A 20,722-nucleotide genomic window follows, 5' to 3' on the forward strand; every position below is an offset into this window, starting at 1 on the left:
GCCTTAGGTAACACTCACAGCCTTAAAAACATGTTTTAGGCTTTATTTATATGCCACACAACCTAGACACATGCCCATGCCCTTGCCTGTGTGGTTCATATGGCCTGGGTACACGCCCATGTCTTCTACCCGTGTGGTTTTAAAACATAAACAAAGAGTTACACACCTGTGTCCTTGCCTGTGTCACTCTGGCTTGGGCACATGCCCATGTGGTCCTAAGTCACAAACAATGAGTTACATAGCCTAGATACACGCCCGTATCCTTTGTCCGTGTAGACCCTACACTAACATGACCACATACGGCCTGGACACATGCCCATGTGCCTTGTCCGCGTGGTTCCAAATTGATGAACAGTTAGTTACACAGCCACCCACATGACCTGGCACATGGGTGTGGCATCAACAGTCACCATTTGCAGCGATCAAAACTCACAAAATTAAGGCTTTCTGCACACACCTGATGTAACTTTCGAAGTAGCAACAACGTAGGGATTCTCTAATGCCTAAAACGGATAGTTAACAGTTAATTAATGATTGATCATCATTGATACTATGTTTTAACGTGACATCGACACACTTTGACAAAATCTCAATTCTATTTAACCATTACCTTCGCGTATAAATAAAATTCACGAATTACGAACGTTAGAGAGACCGTCGTTCTCGAAACTTCCTAGTAATACCAACAATTAACTTACAAATAGAAAAATCCCGTCACTAATTGTGAAACTAATTTCATGGAAAAAGAATGACAATCGATTCACAGAGTTTTCCAAAACAACTTACTGACAACAGTAATAGGCAAAACATAAGTCTAAGTAGATGCTACGAAGTAAAAAAGAATAGGATCGATAATACGACAGGTGGAACGAAGCAGAAGAAGAAAAAAGAAAAAGAGTGAGGAAAGGAAGAAGGAATGTAAATTTTAATTAGTTTAACTTCTAACAAAAAATATGACAGTTAGCAAATTTTTCTTAACGCATACGCTGGGATTTGAACTTGGGACCATATAGATTACTGACAGATGCTTAACCAGTGAACCAACAGGCTCATTCTTGACATAGGTTCACACAAAATTACACTTAATTATGTAATGCATGAATAGAGGTTATTCTAAAATGATAGAACTCTTAACGACGCGACTCAAACTCCAGACTTTAATCACAAAAGCATAACATAAAACCACGAATATAGAAATTAATTTACTGCAGATTCTCACAATTAACTTCTCAAAAATTTGGGTCGTTACAATTCTATTCCTCTAAAAGAAATTTTAGCCTCGAAATTTACCTAACTCAAACAAATACGGATACTGCCATCAGATCGATTCTTCAGGTTCCCACGTGGCCTCCTCAGTACCATGGTTCTGCCACAGAACTTTTACTAGAGGAACATTTTTCTTCTTTAGTACCTTAAATCTGAACAGGTTTTTCCTTGAATGTTAAATCTGATCGCAACTCGATCTCATCAACAGGAACAATGTGCAATGGATCAGATCAGTACTGCCTCAACATTCAGACATGAAACACATCATGAATCTGTTTTAGCTCCGGTAGTAACTGTAACTGATACGCAACTGGTCTGAGACGTTTCAAGATGTGGTAAGGCCCAAAAAATCGGGTTCAGCTTGTGCTTACGTCCAAATCAGCTTGCCCTCAGAAATACCTGATCATCTATAGAAAACTCGATGTCTTTTCTTCTTAAATTAGCATAAGACTTCTGCCAATCGGTTGCGGCTTTCAGAAGATCTCGAATCACTTTCATAGTGTTCTCAGTTTTAGAAACTAGTTTGGGGCCTAGAACCTGACGTTCATTTAATTCTGTCCAACATAATGGAGTATGACACCTGCGACCATACAAGGCATTGTAGGGAGCTATCTAAATACTAAACTAGAAGCTATTATTTTATGCAAACTCAACCAACGGTAAATACTCCTTTCAACTACCTTGGAAGTCTATTATAAAACCTTGAAGCATATCCTCTAGAATATGAATAACTCACTCAGACTATCCATCGGTCTGAGGGTGATATGTGGTACTGAAATTTAGCCAAGTGCCTAAAGCCTCATGGAGTTTCTTCTAGAACTGAGATGTAGATCGCGGATCTTTATCGAAGATAATTGAGACTAAAATCTCGTGTAGTCTCACAATTTTAGCAATATACAGTTTAGCTTACTTCTGTAGGGAGTATGTTCGGATAAGTATGAAGTGAGCAGAATTGGTTAACCTGTCAACGATAACCCAAACTGAATCTTTCTTAGTGGGGGTTAAAGGCAATCCGCTAACAAAATCCATCGTTACCCGCTCCCACTTCCACTGAGGAATCTTGACTAGCTGAAGTAGACCAAAAGGCAACTGATGTTTAGCCTTAACCTTCTGATACGTTATACAGTAGGATACAAAAGCACTGTTTCAGCCCGGGCCACCAATAGAGCTCTCGGAGTTCCTGATACATTTTGTTCCCACTAGGGTGCATAGCATAGGGGCTACTATGCACCTCTGTAGGATCGATTACCTCAACTCTTTATCGTTAGGTACGTAAATCTGACGTTTGAAACACAAAAACTTGTCACTATTCAGGTTGAAATCAAAAGTTTCGTTCGAACCAACCTGTTGCAATCGCCAAACTAAGGACTTATCACTTAACTGTTTAGTTTGAATATACTCTACCAAAGTCGGTTTAGCCTGTAATTTGGCTAACGACCTACCATTCTTAACCAAACTCAGACAAGCTAACATGGCTCTCAGATTAGTCATCGCTTTACGGCTATGGGCATCAGCTACCACATTAGCATTACCCGAATGGTACTTTATCGTGCAGTCATAATCTTTAAGTAACTTGACCCATCTATGCTGCCCAAGATTTAAATCCTTTTACGTTAACAAATATTTTAGATTCTTGCGATCGGTGTAAATGATATACTTTTCACTATACAGATAGTGTCTCCAAATCTTCAGAGTAAACACGACCACAGCCAGCTCAAGATCATGTGTAGAGTAGTTAGCCTCGAGTGTCTTAAGCTGCCACAATACGTAATCAACCATATTACCATCTTGTATCAGAACACATCCTAACCCAACGTGTGATGTATCACTATATATTATAAACTCCCGACCCGATTCTGGTTGAACCAAAACAGGAGCTTGTGTAAGAACAGACTTGAGCTTATTGAAACTAGACTGCTGTGCCTCAGACCACACAAATAGAGCATTCTTGCGTAGCAACTTCGTTAGAGGTGACACAATTAGAGAAAATCTCTTAACGAAACCTTTGGTAGTAACCGGCTAAACACAGGAAACTACGAAGCTCAGATACATTTTTCGGTTGCTTCCACCCAACTATAACTTATATTTTCTTGGGATAAACTCGGATCCCTTCCACTAGGGGTAAGTATTCGATCGAATTGAGTCAAATCGAGTAAAAAAGATTTTGAGCTAGTGAGTTGACAAATCCTATTTTAGCAATCGAACTCAATTTAAATTTTTTTCAAATCGGATTGAATCGAATCGAGTTAAAAAATTTCAAGTCAAATCGAGTCAAGTTAACGAATCTTATTATTTATACTTAATGTTGCATTTAGATGGATCGATTATTTAACTAGTAGATGAAGTATAAGGTTATTTAACTATATGAACAATATAATGATTTTGCGTTTTAACTTAATGGGTAAACATTTATCAAAACGACGTAGTTTTGTCTTTTCTTATTTGGATTTTTGAATAATTCGAATTGTGTAATTCATATTCGAGTTAAACCAAAAAAATTAATTTTTTATTCAGTTGATCCGAATAACTTGATTAACTCAAAGAGCTCAAACTATTTAATTCAAAATTTGAAATTTTTTATCAAGTTTTTCAAATCGAATCAAATTTTGCTCACCCCTACCTTCCACAATTACCATATGACCAAGAAAAGTAACTTCTTGTAACCAAAACTCGCACTTATTGAACTTAGCATACAACTATCTTTCTCGGAGTATCTGAATTACAATGCGAAGATGATTATTGTGCTCAGTTTCAGTTTTAAAGTAAATCAGGATGTCATTGATAAAAACCACTACAAATTGGTCCAAGTACTGTTGAAACACCCAATTCATTAAATCCATAAACACTGCCGAGGCATTCATCAAGCCAAAAGGCATCACCAGAAACTTGTAGTGTTCGTAACGAGTCTTGAAGGTAGTTTTGTACACATCAGTCTCTTTGACATTGAGCTGATTGTAACCGGAGCGTAGATCAATTTTGGAGAAAATAGATGCCCATCGAAACAGGTCAAACAAGTCGTCAATCCTCGGTAATGGGTACTCATTCTTTATTGTCAACTTGTTTAATTGTCGATAAACTATACACATCATAATCGACCCGTCTTTCTTCTTAACAAATAACATTGGTACCCCCATAGAGACACACTCGATCGAATGAACCCCTAATTAAGAAGTTCTTGAAGTTGCGCTTTCAGCTTGATCAGCTCCTTGGGTGCCATACGGCATACTGCAATGGACACCGGAGTAGTACCTGGTAACAGATCAATACCAAATTCCACGTCTCTATCCTGAGGTACTCTAGGCAATTCATCGGGAAAAACGTTTAGGATTTCCCTCACGGTGCGAATATCTCCCATAGAAAGCTTTATGAAAATAAAATCAGATACATAGGCAAGGTATGCCTCGCACCCATTTCGGACTAACTTGTCTGCTACAAGAGCAGAGATTACACTAGAGAGGTAATCCCAATACTCACCAACCATGACCACCTTATTATTCTGATCCGTTCTTAGAGTAACTCTCTTAGTTGCACAATTTAAAGTGACCCGGTATCCTACGAGCCAATCTATTTCTAGAATCAAATCAAACTCATTAAAGGGTAACTCTATCAGATCAGCTGAGAATACCATACCCTAGAGATCTAGGGGTACCCGCATGTATACTCTATCAACTTGAACTAACTGACCCAAAGGACTAATCACAGAAAATTCTCTAATAGTATTTTTTGTAGTTAAACCCAGATTTGCAGAGAGAACACTAGCTATATACGAGTGAGTAGAGCCAATATCAATAAGAGCATAGTACAGAATAAAATGAATAAAGAAGGTACCCGCAATGACATCAGCATCATCGCTTTTCTCGCGGTGTCTCACCGAATAAACCAGTGCCGATTGACGAGCCTCAGTCTAACTTGCACCTTTACCCAGTGCTTTCTGTCCTCTCCCCGAACCATTACCCCCTCTACTAAAACCATGACCTTTAGGTGGTTGCTGAACCACTCTCAAAGGCTGAACAGAACCTAGAGTCGAAGTTTGTGCCATAGTTGGCACCTGATCTGGTCGACTGGGGCAACCCCTAACTCGATGCTCCATTGACCCTCAATGGAGGCACGCTCCTAACTTCCTCCAACACTCGCCCGAGTGATGTTCCCCACAATCATTACACAGCTGAATCTCGGCCACTACAGCTGGTGCCTCGGCCTTCGGGGGCCCGTCAAACCTTTCCCGTTTCTTTGGGCACTAACTAGAACTAGAGAGACCTGAACCCCTCTTAATCTTACTCTGATCTCTCTCGCGGTCACGCCGCTTACGCTCATTGCGCTTTACCTCTTCCACTATTTTCGCTTTATCAACCAGAACCATAAAAATTTGTTCTCGCTGAGGAGCTATCAAAACTTGCAGATCATACCTCAATCCTTCCTCAAGCCTCACGCACTTGTCGTAGTCAGACGCTACCAAGGCCCGTGCATAGCTATTCAATTGTAGAAATTTGATTTCATATTCTGCCATAAATCAGTTGCCTTGAATTAAGCTCATAAGCCCGCGTTAGCGAGCCTCAACATAACTCGCCCCCATGTACTTAATCTGGAAGGCATTCTTGAAATACTCCCAGTTAACCTGCTTGGGCCGAGCACCTTGCTCAACTATTAGCCACTACTGATAGGCTTCGCCCTAGAGTAGGGGCACAACCCCCCTCAATTTCTGAGTAGGGGTACAATCCAGATCAGTCATAATACGCTCGATAGCTTTAAACCAATACTCAACAACAGTAGGAGCGACTCTTATGATGCCTCTAAATAGTTTAGCCCCATTCGATAGAATTCATTCAGGAACTGACCCTTGGCCTCTCGATCCAGAATAGGTCCCTCCGACCCACTCTAGTGCTCGAATCATTACCTGAGACTATGTGTTGTCCCCAACCATCAGAGTCTGGGACTCTGTCCCAGCAGTAGGAGTACCAACTGCATTGCTGATCTCCAAGTTGGGCATACTACCCATAGAGGATGACTTTATTCAAGCTCCTCCTTGGTGTCCTCAATGCCCCCGAAAACCACGCCCACAACTACTGTGTGAACTCATTATGATTATCTAGCTACAATGTCAGAGTGCACATATCAGTTCAGACATCCAACATAATGGTTTCACTAATTCACATCAAGACCTTTAACAAGACAATAAGTTAGGTAATACAATCATTATAATAGAACATAATACAATCATTATAATATAACATAATACTTACAGGATTAGCGTCGAAGGCTCGGTCATTTGCTAAAGTTTTAGTTTTGAGATTAATTCAGATACTAAGTTACCACCTAACTACTTTTATCACACATTATTAGCCCAAACACAGACTGAGTGTTGACAAACCTGACTCTGATACTAGTAAATATAATACCTTAAACCCGGCCTAGACTTCTAGACCAAGTTTAGAGAGTTACATCAACGTTACTAAAAACACCACATTTATAACTGATCGTGAGGTTTCGTGATAGGTTTTAAATATTTATAATTACTCGTTCTTGAACTAACTATTATTGCGATGTAGGCAAGTGTACCTATCGAACAGTAGTATAGTCTTAGCAAGACCGGATTGTTGAACCCAAAGGAACCAAAAGTACTAGTAATGACTGTCTTTTTATTATCTAGCCTAAGAATAAAAGGAGTTCTTGTTTTAATTAACTAATTATCTAAACTAAGCACTGAGAAAAGAATTGGGGAATTGCTTTTGGGAAAATCCTTGACTTGAGATAATACCTAAGGAAAAATCCACCAAGACTTTACTCGTTATTCTGGCTCCAAATTGAACGATTTATTCATTCAACTTGTTCCGTAGAGATCCCTAAGTTATGTTATTATCCCTACTCAAGACTAATAACATCTAATCCCTAGATTGAATAACTGATACTTTTCTCTAATTAACATTCTAGGGTTGCATTAACTCGATCTAGGGATCCCCTTATTAGGTTTCACCCTAATCCGGCAAAATCTTGTCACCCTGTTTCTAGGCGCGTAATCAACTCCACTTAATTATGATAAAAGTACTCTTAGACAGAGTCTATTCCTCCTCTGAATAAGAGCATGTCTTGAATTAGTATCCTGGGATATCAAAACAAGAATTAAGAATACATAATTAAGAACAAGTTAAATATTTATCATACGATTCAGAAAATAATAACAAGATTCATCTTAGGTTTCATTCCCCTTAGGTATTTAGGGGTTTTAGTTCATAACTAAATAAGAAAACATCTCAGAAGAATAAATAATACAAAAAATAAAGAAAACGCAAAACTCCTGAAGGGAAATTGAGGAGAGATCTTCAGTCTTGATGATGAATCCGGCTTCTAAGATGGATCAATCGGCTTCCTTGGAGTAATTCCTTACTCCCCCTTTTCCGTCTCCCTTTTTCTCCTCTTCTAGGGTGTATTTATAGGGTTTGAAATGCCTAAAAGCCCTCAAAACTGGCCTTTTCCGAATTGGACTTAACTTGGGCTCGACAGGGACACGCCCATGTGTGATTACTTTAGGCCGTGTTCTATGCCCGTGTGAGTCGTTCTTCAATTCTACCAGATTGACACGGTCATGTGGTCTGCCCGTGTGAGGAGGTCCAGGCCGTGTTGATTTTGTACTTTGGCCCATTTTCTCCGTTTTTGGCCCGTTTCTCGTTCCTTTCGCTCTCCTGTGATCTCCTTAGTGTAAAACATGAAATTAAAGCATTAGGAGCATCAGATTCACCAGTTCTAATGGAAAATCATCCATAAAATGCGTTAAACATGGGGGAAAAATATGTATAAATTACGGTTTATCAAATACCCCCACACCTAAGCATTTGCTTGTCCTCAAGCAAAATCCTCAACTCATAATCAAAATAAATTCTTCTCAACTTATAATTTCTATCAATAGTATCTCAAATTAATCCATAGGTAATCATACATTGAGAATTTAACTAAAAGAACATAAAAGTTTCAATCATTCTAAGTTGAGCATTTTATTCCGAAAACATAGGTATCTCTCCGCATCTAAGTAATTACCTTTGATTCAGAATATCATAGAGTTTCACATCCTCACTAAAGATTCACTCGAATCACTCGAGGTGTTTTTCAGGACAATAAAGAAAGCACTCAATAGTTAATAATGGAAAGTCATTACCATAGGCTTGTATGAAAATCAAATCTCCACCACTATAATTTAAGATGATACATCAATCAAAAGGTCTTTAGAGGTTGTAATGAGGCCTAGTTAGGGGGTGTGATCACAAGCTGAAAGAAAGGGTTAAAATCGAGATTGAATTGAAAAATTGCCTAACTAGAAAAAAAGTTAATTTTCACTTGCGTATAACAGAGCTTTTTCTCAGAATATGGAATTACTAATAAATATACATAGTTTTTTTTAAGAACAAGTCAAATAACATAGACTAACTATTAAGAACAAAACATAGCTAAGCAATCCATTCAACTCAAATCTCGACAAAAATAGGTATTAATTTAGGGGATTTCAACAATAATGGGTTAAGGGTTAATATTGATGTTAATACAAGGAATGGCTTGTTAGGCTCAATGGGGTTTACTAGGGGTTAATCATAGAGGTAGGCTTTTCATGGCATGAGTGGGTTAATCCTAAGTTCTTAATCATTTTGACATATCAAATCAAATGGTGTGGTCTTGACATGCATAGTCAAGCAAGTTCTAGAATAACAGTTTAATACTGACGCACTCAAAGCAATAATAAAAGTGAGCATGAAAGGATGAATAGATGCTCAAAAGGCTCAAAAATCTCTAAAAAAATATGGCTTGTTGATATTTAGACTCGTGAATTCCAATTCAAAGTAATACCTAAACTTGGGGAAACAACCTATAATTTTAAATTCTTAAAAATCAACTTATCATGCTTGATTCTCTAATGTCTTAAAGTTTAAATAGTCAATGCATAAATCCCTATGTTTTAATTCAAGATATATCAATCAAAATCATAAACCAATCAAAATTTATCCTAAATATGATATGAGAGCTTTTCAAGAGAACAAGGTAATTAATTAGGGATTTTTCTGATAATGAAATGAATGCCTCTCCCCACACTTAAGATGTACATTACCCTCAATGTACAAAGATAGGTATTATAAAATAAAAATAAGATAGGGAGAGAAGTGAAACTTCTTGTATGATGAATTCCTCGGACTAGAGTTTTGGAGAGTAATCGGTTCAAGAGTGGAGGAGGATACTTCTGCGGTCGTAGAGGTTCATTAGGCCATAAGTCCTGTGCCAAAAGAATATTATATCTAGTGGTAGCTATGGTCGTGGTCAAGCAGGACATGGCAGTTGTGGAGAACCTTTCCCGGTGGAGTTTTTGTTCCTCTGTGATGATGAGCTTAAGAGCTCTATATAACTGTGATAAAATCAGGAACTTTTTTAGGGGATGTTAGGAAAAATAATTACTCAAAAAGAAAAACTAAAATTTTAAAATAAAATTTCTAAAATCTAATAAAAATAAATAGTAGTTTCAAGAAAAATTGAAAACATAAAATAATAAATAAATATTTCTAAACATATTCATCGTTGGATGGTTCGCGAGGTGGGACTGGCGATGAGATGTGGAGGTCCTGACAAATCTGCTGTCGGGTAGCATCAATGTTGTCAAATCATTGAAAACACTGATGCTCGAATCGGATGAGAGGCTCAGAGATGTCAGCATATGAAGCTGCCGCATGAATTGGATGAGAGGGTGGTGGTGGCTGAGTTTGTGGGTCCTTGTTCTGTGGGGGGACATTATCAAGAATGTCCTCGTAGGTCTTCTTCTTAGTAAATTGGGGGAGACGATACTAGGGAGGGTAGGTTCCTCGGTGCCTCTCGATCATCCTCATGCTAAGCATGCTCGAGATGCCTTGTGGAGACATCTGGCCAATAAGGGTGAGGGATGATTCTTGGGCCACGGTGTTGAGGAGCCCGAAGTGTCGTGCCAGCTTAATCACGTAGGGGCCAATAGAAATGACCTCCTTCGATGCCGCTCTGTCTGGTGCTGAATCGCAAGGGCGATGAAATAGGCAAGCTCGATGACGTGCCCTTACGACATGCATCATAAGAAGTAGACGTCGTGGGTGTTGACGACGCCAGTGCTCTCTCGCCTCCCTGTAATCGTGTGGGCTAAAATAGCGTGTAAGTACCTCAGAGATGGTGGGAGAACTGATGCCTTGGAACGGCTAGGTTTGTACGAGGCCGTCTGTGGGCCAAAGTGTGCCAGCACTTCAAGGGAGAGAAATGTATGTGGCGACTAAGAGCATGTAGTTCATTCTCCTCTCAAAACTCCTCCGTATATAAGCCTAGAGCAGCACCAAACTCTAGGACGCTTGGCTGGTAGATTAATCCACCTAGGCGAAACTGGACTGTGCCGGGATCATCATACCTTGTCATTATGGTCTGGAGATGGAACGTTAAGCATAGTTCCATTATGAGCTCGAGGTATGTTGGCTCAATAATCCCAAAGAACATCTCCCAAGGGTTGGTGGTTAAGAGAGCCCGAATCGCGTCAGCCATCTGGACTTGTTCTACGGTAGCCCAGTCGATGCAGGCCCGCAATTAAGGGTCGGGCCCGAAGTATTTGAAACAGTTCTTCTTGGGGCCCTTAGGGAAACTGTAGGAGAGGGTGATGGATTTTCGCGGTTGGGCCTGCGGAAGAGGACGCTCCCTTCCTCTTCTTCGAAGCAGGTACGACAGTTTTCTTTCCTCTTGACGATGACATAGTACCTGGGACTAGAGTCATCAAGTCATCTTGATGAGTGGTCGAAGTAAAAGGAATACAATTTCCAACTAAAAAGTAGACTTTCAGCCACAACAAACATAACTAATATAATAATTTCGTGACTTTGTCATTGTATGTAGTAATGACATGTGTAAAAGAATGAAGCTTTCCTAACAACATGAAATGTATAAGAAATAATTGAACAATGCAAATTACATAAGAGATATTGGCATGGGAATATCATGAGAATAAGCATGGTAAAATCATGGGTATGAAGTTTCCTAATCACTTGATTTAACATGCAATGTTTAATAACTAACTAAAAATGCAAATTAAAAGATAAAGTAATGAACAGAAATGGAAGATAGTTCAAAAGAAATGGAAATTATTGTAATAATAAGCATTAGTAATAAGTAAAATAGAAGTGAAAAGAGTAAACAAATGCTAAGGGAGAGAGATTGAGTGTCAAAAATGGGGTGAGAAGCGGTGCACGGGCATGGCAAAGAGGCCGTGTGGAATTGCAACGGCTAGGGTTAGGGTTTTTGAGTGGGGAAGAAAATGAATAGTGCAGCCTGTTTATAGATTTTGGGACACACGGTCATTGGACAAGCCCGTGTGCCCCAATTTCAGCCCGTGTGTTTCGCGTTTTTCCTATTTTGGCGTGTCTAAAATTCTACACACGCCCGTGTGCCTCGGGCGTGTTGGTTCACACGGCCGTGTCGCACGACCGTGTCTAGCTTCGTTCGCTTCTCCCATGCCCGTATGCTAAAGCCCCACGCCCATGTGTTAAAGCCTCACGCCCGTGTTAATTAAACAGGTTCGACCACGGGTGTTAGACACAGGCATGTCGCACGACCATGCTATTTTATCATGTTCGTCCATGGTTCCTCCACACGGGCGTGTCACACGCCCGTGTTGTTTTGGTAGGCTCAACCATGGCCATGTCGCACGGCCGTGGCGTTTTATCGTAGCCTGTGTTGGGGAAATCTTTTGCCCTGTTTTCACACGGCCTTAAGCACGCCTGTGTGATTGGTCGTGTCTATGTGGAAACACCTGTATTCAAGATTTCTATTAGTAGGTTAAGAGTTAAATACCCAAAATTTAAAGAAATGAATAATGTTAGTGCTCGGGTTGCCTCCCAAAAAGCGCTTATTTATAGTCTAAGCTCGACTTACCTCTCCATTGTATGGTCATTGTGGTTCAAGGATTTTATACTCCACATTCTTGCTATCAATCTCATCAAAATAAAGTTTTAATCGGGTGTTGTTTACCTTAAAAGTGCCGAACTTGGGATGACTCACCTCCACCGTACTGAATGGAAAAATATTGAGTATCGTAAGAGGGGTTTCCTCATTTGGTGTGGTAGGGACAATGTGAGGATCTGCGGCATCTATTAAGACTTTATCGCCAACCTTAAGTTGATTTGGAGAGGTATCGGCCTTGTTTTGACGTAGTTTTGATTTATCATGTGTTCTCGGTTTGTGTGCTCGCAATTTGTCTAGCTCCTCTATTCGTAGCCTTCATTCTTCATGAATGTGTCCTCTTTCATTTTTGGAACATGGCTCGTGAACTTCTTTGAAGCTCAACTTTTGCAAAGTCATATTGTCAGTTTTAGTAGATTGGTGTGGACTATTAACTTCAATGTTCGATGTGATGCCAGAATTACGAGCTTGAAGGGTGATCGTGTCGTCTCCTACACGAAGCGTGAGCTCACCTGTACCAACATCAATAATTGTTTTAACAGTTGCTAAAAAGGGCCTCCCTAAAATCAAAAGGGTGTTATTATCCTCCTCTATGTCTAGAACAACGAAATCAACGGGAAATATGAACTTATCTACTTTTACTAGTACATCTTCAATAATACCCCTAGGAAATCTTATAGTTTTATTTGCCAATTGAATGGTCATCCTAGTTTGTTTAGGTTTCCCAAGACTTAGTTACTTAAACATTTTGTAAGGCATGACGTTAATACTAGCCCCTAAATCAGCTAATGCATGATTTATATCTAAACTACCAATTAAGCAAGGAATTGTAAAACTCCCTGGATCTTTCAATTTGTGGGGTAGCTTATTTTGTAGAATATCTGAGCAGACTGCGTTTAGCTCCACATGCGACGCTTCGTCTAACTTCCGTTTATTTACTAAAAGCTCTTTTAAAAATTTCATTGCATTTGGCATCTGCGACAAAGCTTCAATAAATGGTAAGTTAATATGTAATTTTTTCAAAAGTTTGAGGAATTTACTGAATTGTTCGTCTGAGCGGTCTTTCATTTTTGTGTTAGGGTATGGGACATGAGGTCTATATTCTTCATTCACCGTTTTGTTATGACTTACCTCACTTTTACCTTTGCTCACCACAGTTTCTTGCATCAATTCTAGCTCAGGTGCAATGAATCCTTCCTTATCTTGAGTACTAATTACGTTGAGGTGTTCCCTTGGGTTAGGTTCAGTATTACTTGGTAAGCTACCTTGTGGTCGTTCGGAGATTAGTTTGGATAGCTGGCCTATCTGAGTTTCGAGTCCTTGGACTGATGCTTGTTGATTTTTAAGTGCTGTCTCGGTATTTTGGAAACGGGTTTCTGAAATTGGTATGAATTTTGAGAGCATCTCCTCAAGGTTCGGTTTCTTCTCTTATTGATAAGGTGGCTATTGAAAACCTTGAGGATTTTGTGGCTTTTGATTCCCTTGACCACCCTAGGAGAAATTTGGGCGGTTCCTCCAACCTGCATTATAAGTATTATTGTATGGGTTATTTTGAAATCTAAAGTTATTGTTACCCATATAGTTGACTTGTTCCTCTTCGGTTGTAGGATTGAAGGATTGATATTCTATATGCACACCTCCTCCACTTGAGTCACACCTCATTACTGGATGTACCTGCGTAAAACCAAGTAAACCTTCAATCTTTTAATTGAGAAGTTCTACCTGATTTGATAGCATAGTAACTGAGTCAACGTTATAAACGCCGGCTGTTTTTGTTGGCTTAGTCCTCATGACTTTCCACTGATAGTTATTCAGTGACATTTCTTCAATGAATTCATAACCCTCTTCAGGTGTTTTGTTATTGATGGTTCCACCAGCAGCTGCGTCAACCATTTGCCGAGTCGAGGGATTCAGACCATTGTGGAATGTTTGTATTTGAAGCCAAAGCGGTAACCCATGGTGAGGGCACCTTCTTAGTAAGTCTTTGTATCTCTCCCATGCATCGTAAAGTGTCTCTAAGACCATCTACATAAAAGAAGAAATATCATTACGTAACTTAGCCATTTTTTCCGGCGGAAAATATTTTAGTAAAAAATTTTCGGTCATTTGTTTCCAAGTACTGATAGACCCTCGTGGTAACGAGTTCAACCACTGTTTAGCTTTGTTTCTCAGTGAAAAAGGAAATAACCGAAGACGAATGACATCATTAGTAATGCCATTGATTTTAAATGTATCGCAAAATTCCAGAAAGTTTGCTAAGTGGGCGTTGGGATCTTCATCCTGCAAACCATCAAATTGAACAAACCGTTGTATCATTTAAATTGTGTTAGGTTTCAGTTCAAAAGTATTTGCAGCTACAGCCGGTCTAACTATGCTAGATTCAGTTCCTGTTAGAGAAGGTTTAGCATAATCATACATAGTACGTGGAGCAGGATTTTGATTAGCCACAATTGCAGGAGGTAGCTGATTGCCTTGGTTTTTAGCCATGTCATCGGTTGGAAGTTGAGTATTGTCTTCTTGCTCGTTCTCTGTGTATCTTAAGATGCGCCTTATTTCTCTTTGGTTTCTACGAGCTGTGCGATCGATTTCTTCGTCAAAAAGTAGTGGTCTTGATGGGTTTCTTCTAGTCATAAACTATAAAAACCTGCCAAGAGAAAGAAAAAGTAAATTAATTAGTAATAATAAACATAATTAAATTAAATTAAATTGCAAGAAAAATAAATAGCTAAAGTAATAAAAATTTAGCGTTCCTAATATTTTAGTTCCCCGGCAACGATGCCAAAAACTTGATCGCAAGGTTCATGATAGGTTTTAAATATTTATAATTACTCGTTCTTGAACTAACTATTATCGCGATGTAGGCAAGTGTACCTATGAGCAGTAGTATAGTTTGAGCAAGACCGGATTGTCGAACCCAAAGGAACCAAAAGTACTAGTAATGACTGTCTTTTTATTATCTAGCCTAAGAATAAAAGGATTTCTTGTTTTAATTACCTAATTATCTAAACTAAGCACAGAGAAAAGAATTGAGGAATTGCTTTTGGGAAAATTCATTAACTTGAGACAATACCTAAGGAAAAATCCACCTAGACTTTACTTGTTATTCTGGCTCCGAATCGGACGATTTATTCATTCAACTTGTTCCGTAGAGATCCCTAAGTTATGTTATTATCCCTATTCAAGAATAATAATGTCTAATCCCTAGATTGAATAACCGAGACTTTTCCCTAATTAACATTCTAGGTTGCATTAACTCGATCTATGGATCCCTTTATTAGGTTTCACCCTAATCCGGCAAAATCTTGTCACCCTATTTTTAGGTATGCAATCAACTCCGCTTAATTATGACAAAAGTACTCTTAGACAGGGTTTATTCCTCCTCTGAATAAGAGCATGTCTTGAATCAGTATCATGGGATATCAAAACAAGAATTAAGAACACATAATTAAGAACAAGTTAAATATTTATCATACGGTTCAGAAAATAATAACAAGATTCATCTTAGGTTTCATTCCCCTTAGGTATTTAGGGGTTTTAGTTCATAACTAAATAAGAAAACATCTCCAAAGAATTAAGAATACAAAACATAAAGAAAACCCAAAACTCCTGAAGGGAAATTGAGGAGAGATCTTCAGTCTTGATGTTGAATCCGGCTTCTGAGATGGATCAATCAGCTTCCTTGGAGTAATTCCTTACTCCCCCTTCTTCGTCTCCTTTTTTATCCTCTTCTAGGGTGTATTTATAGGGTTTGGAATGCCTAGAAGCCTTCAAAGTGGTCTTTTTCGAATTGGACTTAACTTGGGCTCGGTAGGGACACGCCCGTGTGCAATTGCTTTAGGCTGTGTTCGAGCCTGTTAGAATGGCACGGCCGTGTGCTATGCCTGTGTGAGTCGTGCTCCAATTCTGCCATATTGACACGGCCAAGTGGTCTGTCCGTGTGAGGAGGTCCAGACCGTGTTAATTTCGTACTTTGGCCCATTTTCTCCTTTTTTAGCCCGTTTCTCATTCCTTTCTCTCTCCTATGCTCTCCTAAGTGTAAAACATGAAATTAAAGCATTAGAAGCATCGAATTCACCAATTCTAATGGAAAATCATCCATAAAATCCGTTAAACATGAGAGAAAAATATGTATAAATTACAGTTTATCAATAACACAGTCAAAGTGAACCATTTAATGCATAGTATCCAACACAACAATTAACTGAGTATATAATCTCTTCCAACATTATAATATCTTAGTATATCGTAATTCCTAATAATAGTATGTAGATGAAAGATAAAAGTAAAAGCTTGACTGAGCTCCCATGACATTGACCCGTTCAAGTCTAAGAGTCACCGGAAATCCAATCAATAATAAAGTGAGTTGTGAACTCAGTGCATAAGAGAAGTTTATTCAAGTAAAACACGTTTATCAAATAGTTTTCAAATTCAAGGATTTAGTTTCGTAACAGAGCATTTCAGTACAGATTCCAAACAGATTGGTTACAGATGCAAAAAAAAATTCAGTTTCATATACAGAATAGATCAGATTTAGATGCAGATATTCCTAACCCTAATTCGCTACATACCATATTCGGAAATCCCAGCACACCGTTAAGGGCGTACAATGCCTAGCCAACCCTACACACTATAAAGTGTCTATATGACATGTTTATAGAAATGCATCTTAGCTGCTAAATCGTAATGCGGCAAAGTGCTAAAATCAGAATTATACGCACGGTGGCTTAGCCATTAATACAGAGCAGATACTTCCTTCTTCACAATATCCCACCCCATGCAAATGCAGAGTACAAATATCCACAATATGTATTCAGTCATTCTAAATTGTTTCACAAGTGTATAACATAGTTCAATATTAGAATAAGTATCACAGTATACATACAGTTATGGTAGTCATAGGTTAGTCATAGAGTATCAGAGAGTACACGTACAATCAAATTTAGATCATTCATACACTAGGGAAAACAATATCAGTCTTAGGCAACACTCATGGCCTTAAAAATAGGTTTTGGGGTCTTATTTATATGCCACACGGCCTGGATACATGCCCTTGTCCTTGCTTGTGTCGCTCAGACGGCCTGGGTACACGCCCATGTCATCTTCCTGTGTGGTTTTAAAACATAATCAGAGAGTTACACGACTTGGACACATGCTCGTGTCCTTGCCCATGTGGTTCATAAGGCTTGCGCACACGCCCGTGTGCTTGCCCGTGAGGTCTTAAGTCACAAATAGTGTGTTACACGGCCTAGACACACGCTCGTGTCCTTTGCTCGTGTGAGCCCTACGCTAATATGACCATATACAGCTTGGACGCACACCGATATGCCTTGCTCGTGTGGCTCCAAATCAATGAACAGTGAGTTACATGACCAGCCACACGGCCTGACACATGGACATGTGTGTAACGACCCATATTTCACAAGCACTGAAAAAGTGAATTTAGGGACTTCGTCTTAGGAAAACGAGTCTATAAATATTTATTAAAAATATTTATGAAGTTAGTTATGGGTTGAAGTAGATTTTGATTAGGTGAATTCAATTTAATTAGAAGTAATTAGATGAAAGGATTAAATTGAATAGAGCATAAAAGCTAAATAATAGAATAAAGAAATGATAAAGGATTAAATTAGTAATTAAACTAAATTAGTGACATGTGTAAGATAGAGAATAAATAAATGTGTATTTAAATTATTAGTACAAATGTATGTTATATATATATTTACTTATAAATTAAGTAAAAGATATTTACTTATAATTTATAATTATTATTATTATTATTATTATTATAATTTACAAATGGTGACAATTGTATAGTGATAAATTAACACATGTGTACATGTGTGTATAAATACACATGTATTATTTTTTATTTTTTATTATAAAGATATTTATTATTAAATATTAATTAAGAAGATAATGCAATAAAATAAAGGATAAAAGAAAAAAGAATAGAAAAGGATACAGGGAAGTCACGAAATTGGGGAAAGGAAAGAAAGGAAAGAAAAGAAAAAGAGAGAATTACGGTTTTAATGCTTGAAGTTTTAATTGGTAAGTTTAATTAAGCCATTTTCTTGTGATTTTGATGTTTTTGAAGTCCTAGAGTTGAATACTTTTGAGTTTATGTGGAAATATTGAAAATTAATAGATTTCTGAAAAGGGTTTATGTTGAGCAAATGATGAAATTATGGATTAAATTGATAGAATCATTGATTAGAATTAATTAGAGGACTAAATTGTAAACTAGGCTATAAGTTTTGAGTTTATGGGCTAAATTGAAAAAAGTTTGAAATTATGGTAAAATGATGAAAATTTGATGGTTATATTGAAGTTTTGATGGAAATTGAATAAGAAAATGATGTGAATTGTAAAAAGGAAGAAGATGAAAATGGTTAGGACAAATTTGGGATTTAGGTAAAAGTTGCATGAAAAGTTATTATTTTATATAAAATATGTGTGTTATTAATTAATTGTACTTATGCTAATTTTCTTAGCAAACAAGGAAACCGAGACGTCGAATACGAAGGGAAAGGAAAAAGTGACTGAGGAATAGCTCGAGAAAAATATCGATTTGTATTATCATAATTCAAGTTATTTCTTATTAAATGTTTAATTTTAATATATGTGTATGGAATTTGAATGTGAGATAAATATTGATATTTAAGTTGAATGTGAATTAGATTTATTTGATGAATAAATATATGTATGTGAAATTGAATTGTATGATTGAATTGAGTAATAATGGTATGCATATGAATTTGAATTGAGAAATATGTGAGAAAATGTGGTCAAAGTGCAATTGATGTGAATTGACTGAAATAGAGGAAGTAATCTGATACCCTGTTAACTAGTTGGGCATAGTGGATATATTTGGCATGCCATAGGATTGGAAAGGTTCAGGGATACTTCGACTTTGAGTCGATGAGACACTTGGTGTGTCATTATTGCTTCGGATAGATTTGACAGTATGCTTCGGCTTAGCTGATGAGACGTTGGTCGTCACTTATTTGCTTCAAACTATCCGATGAGGCGTTGGTCGCCATTCTAGTGTGTTTGGTTGGATCCGTGTATCCGCCAAAGTCCAAGTCATGTTAATAGGGGAAATTAAGTTGAACAATAAAATCAAATGAATTTGACTAATTGAGTTATTGAATGAAATGAGAAAGTGATATTGTAAGATGGAATGTGAGATGAAATTTGTAAAGAGATTGAAGCTATGAACCAAAGGTTCATGAAGTGTTCATATTTGAAATGTGAATTGAATAATTCTATGTGGTTGAGTGATGTATTAAAGGTTCATGAGTTATTTGAAATCTCATTGATGATTTATTAGATCTATCATTGGAAATGATATAATGGAAATATCATAGTTTGGTATGAATTTATATATTTGACTTGTATGTATGATTTGCTAATTATCTATGTATGTTATGATATTTTATTATTGTTATAATTTGAATTATGATAATACCACTGAGTATTTCCAATACTCAGCGTACGGTTGTTTCCCGTGCGCAGGTTAGGTAGAGTTGAAGTTCAATCAAGCATCCGAGTCAATCCTGGGCTCAGCTTAATTTTGGTGATGCATCTATCTTTTAGAATTGTGACATGTACTAGGTTTGGTGTTTGTCACTTGTAAATGTTTTATATTTTTAATGTAAATGTGGTGCATAATCCTTAAGAGGTAATGAAATGAATGAATGAAAATTTGCTAAGTTTGAAAGGTTTGATGAATGTTATTTGATCAAGATTTATAAGTAAATGTTTTGGGCATGAATTAGGTGTGTATAGTATGTGAAAATAGCTTAAAAATGGTGAAAAATTAGGTTTTCACACGGCTTAGTCACATGGACGTGTGCCCAGGCCGTGTGGCAAAGTCAGACTTGCCCACAGGTTAGTCCCACAACCGTGTGAGTAAGTCAGATCTGCCCACGGGCTGGCCCCACGACCATGGGAGCCCCACGGGCATGCCACACAGGCACGTTCTAGGCCACACGGGCGTGTTCCCCTATTTTCAAGGAAAAGTTTCCAAAGTTCCTGATTTAATCCTAAAACACTTCCTAAGTATATTTTGGGCCTCATAGGTCTATATTAGGGACTTTTAGGTGGAATTTGAGAAATTTTAAATTTAAATATAGATTTATGACTCGGTGTTGTTTGTTATTATCGTCTAATTCTGGTAATGCCTCGTAACCCTATTCCGGTGACAGATTAGGGTTAAGGGGTGTTACATTTTATTGGTATCAGAGCTATCAGGTTTAGCTGATTCTCAGACTAAATCGAGCTCGTATGTGAGTCTAGAAGTACATGCCACAGTCAAGTCAAAACTGAGTCGGGATTTTTGGATGCTGACCTATCTAATTGTTTTTGTTTTATAGATTAAAGATGCCTGATGATAACCTTGATGATATAAATGAAGAAATGTTCACTGGGGATGAAGAGTCGTATGATATAGACGAAACAGAGTCAGCTACTCACAGTGTAAATCCAGTTAGAAACCAACCCCCTAATGTAGGAAGAGATGAAA

The 20,722-nt window shown here is 37.9% G+C and overlaps 1 non-coding gene across 1 annotated transcript; it reads left to right on the top strand.

Annotated features, from left to right (window-relative positions):
* Positions 1 to 14,149: 14,149 nt before the first annotated feature.
* On the top strand, positions 14,150 to 14,256 carry LOC121228754 (small nucleolar RNA R71). Its single transcript, XR_005926329.1, has one exon. It is a non-coding gene; the product is annotated as a small nucleolar RNA R71 (small nucleolar RNA).
* The last annotated feature ends 6,466 nt before the right edge of the window (positions 14,257 to 20,722 follow it).

Source organism: Gossypium hirsutum, chromosome A04 (assembly GCF_007990345.1).
Source record: "Gossypium hirsutum isolate 1008001.06 chromosome A04, Gossypium_hirsutum_v2.1, whole genome shotgun sequence".
Lineage (NCBI taxonomy): Eukaryota > Viridiplantae > Streptophyta > Magnoliopsida > Malvales > Malvaceae > Gossypium > Gossypium hirsutum.